Source organism: Penaeus japonicus, unplaced genomic scaffold (genome assembly GCF_977035675.1).
Source record: "Penaeus japonicus unplaced genomic scaffold, GWHDUDI00000001_assembly GWHDUDI00000009, whole genome shotgun sequence".
NCBI classification, from domain to species: domain Eukaryota; kingdom Metazoa; phylum Arthropoda; class Malacostraca; order Decapoda; family Penaeidae; genus Penaeus; species Penaeus japonicus.
In genome coordinates, this window is record NW_028234411.1 from 43316378 (window position 1) to 43321057 (window position 4680).

A 4680-nucleotide genomic window follows, 5' to 3' on the forward strand; every position below is an offset into this window, starting at 1 on the left:
TGAATATTCAAGCCATGTCACCCATGAATATTTCTTAAAAATGCTTTAATGCCCCTTAAGAGTATTAACCGTTCTTCATATGTGCGATTAGCTTATTTTGTGATGTTGACTTTATTTGAACATTGTTGGATGCTGTGTCCAATCAGTTCAGTATTAACAAAGTGAAGACAGTCATCCAAAATATACTTTCAGTCATCAAGAACACTAGGATCATACCAAATCTATAACAGTTTATAGTCATAATTTGAGTGGTATTATGCTTGATGATTTTCTGATTAAAGAATGGAAATTACTGAAGTAAGAGATGAAGTGGAAGATCTGCAAAAGAAACAAATTAAGAAATTATTTATAGATTATATTCATGTTATTCTTTATATTGATTATGGAATGTACAATATTTCCTTTTATCCAGTTGTTAAAAGCAGCTTTCTAAAACAGTAAAGATATTTTCATTTGTTATGAAAACATAGCACAGCTGACTATCAATATAACATTATTTTTTCTTGTGGTTTGTTACTTTTCTGAAATACATCCATGAATGTAGATTTATTCATGATTACTTTATTTATGTGCATTATGCTATTATTTTTTCAGTTTATGTGCAGCAGTAGCAAATATGTAAATAATTCAATTTCTGGCTCTACATGTAGGGCCTATAAGTTGAGGAAGTTTTTCCAGCTTAAACTTCAAATACCTCTATGCACACTGGCTTTGATACTATGAAAGTGATTCATGGCTCATGTGCATGGCATTATGCATTTTAAAAAGTCTGTTTATTATTTTTTTTATTGAGTGTAACTTGTTTCTCAGATCATTACAACAAGAAGTTCACATATACTTATATATTACTAATATTAAGTTCATCATTTAGTACGTACATTATTATCAAAATCTTTTCTTCACAATGAGAATCTTAAAATAGAAAGGAAATAATCCCAGTGTACAGAATATGATTTTTAAGATTTTGTATGTATAAATCTTCACATACTTGTTTTATTTAATGGAATGGATGTGTGTGTGAATTCATGTCCTGAATATTTACTCTGAAGAGGAGTCTGAAAGCAAAGCAGTCACTGCCATTATGTTTTTTTTAAATTTTGATATGACTTCCACATCACAGAATATGATTATATCAGACTGATGCAAGAAAAGAATCTTTTTATACTCCTGATGTTCTTTCTTTACTAATAATTGCATAGTCAACAAAGCTTGATATCTTTATATGATGTATTTACAGTTACAATACTATTGATTGTATGTTATTTAGATATATATATATCTTCTTTAGATATAATAATTTTTATTTTCAGGTAAGATCTCAGAAGTTAAACTATGCACAGAAGATTTGATAATGTGTTTCTGGGAATGAAACATTTCTAAGTTTAATTTTTAAAGAGGCTGGGTTTCTGTGTGTATCGTTCTTAAAACATAACTTTATTAGCCATTTATGTATTTTACTTAAGAACAGACAAATTTTAATGTAATATTTTTTTCCTACAGGAATGTTTCTCCACAGTAGATCCACAGATGAATTACCAACCAATTGTTTGAAAAAGAAAAGGGGAGAAGACAATGTTATGTTTGGTAAGAAAAAATTAAAGAGCTGCAATTATAAGAAGTAAAGGCTCCCAAGTTTATGGTTGGTAAGAGTTCATCACCTTCCTTGCATGCAAGTTATTCTGTCACATAGCCACTGGTGGATCTAAAGAATCGTAAACAGAGACTAGTAGCAGAGGAAGGCTAAGGGGTTTGACGGGGGTATGGTAGAAAAAAAATATACAGATATAAAGTAGAAGTTATATATCAGGAAATTGTGATATACATAGCAAAGCTATCTGTTGATGTATTATTTGTTCTAATGATTTGTGTAGCATGTGGACATTGTGGCAATTTTTGTATTACAATTGTAGCTTTAGGAACTGAAAAGTTAGGGGACAGTTGGGGCCAGAGATGTAAGCCCTACAGTACTGAGGGTAGATGAACCCTTTTGTTTCCCAGTAGATGTATATAGCTTTTGTAAATCAAATATGCTGTTAAAGATGTCAAGACATATAGTTATCAGCTATAGATATGTTCTCAATACAAAATAGATATCAATGGTGCTACGGGTATGATTTTTTTCTTCACATCACTAAATAATTTACAGTGAGTTAATTTAAAAAGAATATATATATATATATATATATATATATATATATATATATATATATATATATATATATATATATATATATATATTATATATATTATATATGTCTATATATATTTATATATATATATATATATATATATATATATATATATATATTATATATATATATATAATATATATATATATATATATATATATATATATATATATGTATATATATGTATATATTATATATATATATAATATATATATATATATATATATATATATATATATATATATATATATATATATATATATAAAATCAGTAAGGCCTCCAAAGGCAGATGGGCAAAGTTACCAAAATGATGATTCAAGCAAATTTCAATCAAAGCTATAAAGTCTTTGAGATATGTACATGTTCATACTTATTATACGTATATTGCAAGCAGTTTTCAAAGGGCAGAATGTATATCCATGGAAATATTTTTTACTTTTAGACTAGTACAGATTATCTGAACAAACACTGTATTGACTCTTAGATTGTCAAATATTTGGACATTTTTCATCCATGAAATTTCTGTAGCAGATTCTGAATAAAGAGGTTATTTAATATTATGAATAAATAACAGATAGTTGCAGTGTGTCAAGCAATTGCTGTGGCCTCTGCACCTGTTGTATTGCACTCCGACAGATGCTGACAATCATGCACCATGTATATTTGGACTGGTTCATTACCTTAATAACACCTGGCATTGGTATCACTACTGAGGCATTTTGGCATACAGAGCTAAGACAAGATAATGTGACATGTGGCTGGTTGTTATTTACAATAACAAAAATCTTTATTTCAGTTTGTGGCAGATGTAACATAGATGAAAATTGTATTAGAATTCATCGAGCAATTGGACAATATCATCTTTATCCAGAAAATCTGTTAGTTTAAAAATTAATTTTGTGATGGCAGAGATGATACTATTTGTAATTTTGACAACTCAACCTCCTCTGGGCACTTCAGATGCCAAAGAAGCCTAATATGACCTACTGTGCTTGATCAAATAAAAGTTTTGAGAACGTTTTGGGAAAAATTGTTTAAGACATAATAAAATTCTACTAAATAATATATTGTAACCTGTTCCAGCAACCCAAAAATCTATCAGTAACTAGTCCATATCTTAATTACCATTGCATGTACTGTGAGGAAAGAATACGGTAAATAAAAGGCTTATTTTAGAAATCCTAGTAAAATATCGCCTTTTAATGTACTTGCTTGTTTTATGGTGCTTTTCTGTTTTTAAATTAGCACAATAATGCATTTTTTGCCATCCACACATTTCTCTAAATGCGTAGAGCCTAATCCTCATATCTATGAAATGCAGTTGCAACAACAGTATTAATAAAGGCATTTACCTGTACTGATTTTTCAGGTGGGAATATATTGTCTGAGTATGTAGAAACCATGAGTGTGTTTGGTTGTTTGACATAATCTGATCATGTTTTTTAAGTCGCATATCCTATACAGAATTCATAGTCAGTTTATACCCTCATCTTCTTCCATGGTGTATATCTATCTTATAATGGATCAAGTGCATCACTGGAATAGATTTAGCAAAGGCCACCTTAGAACACAAGTGGGATATAGTGATTTATGAATTCCTGAAAACTAACTGTTAGTAGGTGGTAAAAATGGGGGAGGGTAGCACCCCTGAAAAAATAGGGGACAAGGAACTTCGGTACCCCTCATGGTGATGCCTCTAAACTAGATCCTGAAAAATAACTTTTAGTTTAAGTAGTTAAAGATACATTGCTGATGTCTATTTTCAAGACGATATAACATTTGGCATCAAATCTTAGTCAGGGTATTAAGAACAAAAAAATAGCACTAGAAAAGATAATAGACAAGTTTAAAAAGATAGGAAAAGCATGGAATGGAAATTTTGGTTAATAAGATATATTGTTGTATCTGATAATAGTTGTTTTAATGAAAAGGAATCAGATTGGGTGTGATCTTAGATGATTTCAGGGCTCTGTTAAAGGGAGCAGTTCAAATTAAGAGGGGTTGCATTGAGAACAGTGAATTAAGAATCACTCTTGAAACTGTAACATTACCTATGTATAGATATTTTCTTATTAACAATGCATGGAATATTTTCATATCAGATCATTTTGATTTTCAATATATTAATCGAAACTAGATTTAATGATAAAAAGTATTTGAAAAACTTTGTAAAGAATTGCAACAAAAGATTGTACTATAATCATTCAATTAGAATGGGACAGGTATATAGAATGACTATCATTTGCTTAAAGAAAGATGTGATGGATGTCCATCTCCAGCAGGAGAAGATTGATGCTATTCAAAGAATGTAATGGCATCCTTGCATCTCAGTTTGATTATAATTTTTTTTACATGTTGAAATATAATGACGGGATAATGCAAGGATTCTTTTCTAATGGGAAGATTAATATTTCATGAGAAACTTATGCAAGGCAGAATAAAAGCAGTTTTATGGAGTTTTCAGGTATATTTTCATGTTTCTCCTGTATTT

At 29.4% G+C, this 4680-nt stretch overlaps 1 long non-coding RNA gene across 1 annotated transcript in view; it reads left to right on the forward strand.

Moving 5' to 3' along the window:
* The window catches only part of LOC147471404 (uncharacterized), a 5039-nt gene extending 2963 nt beyond the window's left edge, over window positions 1–2076 (forward strand). Inside the window, exon 3 of the long non-coding RNA XR_015191252.1 lies at window positions 1501–2076. This is a non-coding gene — a long non-coding RNA (uncharacterized LOC147471404). The remainder of the gene's footprint in view (window positions 1–1500) is intronic.
* The last annotated feature ends 2604 nt before the right edge of the window (window positions 2077–4680 follow it).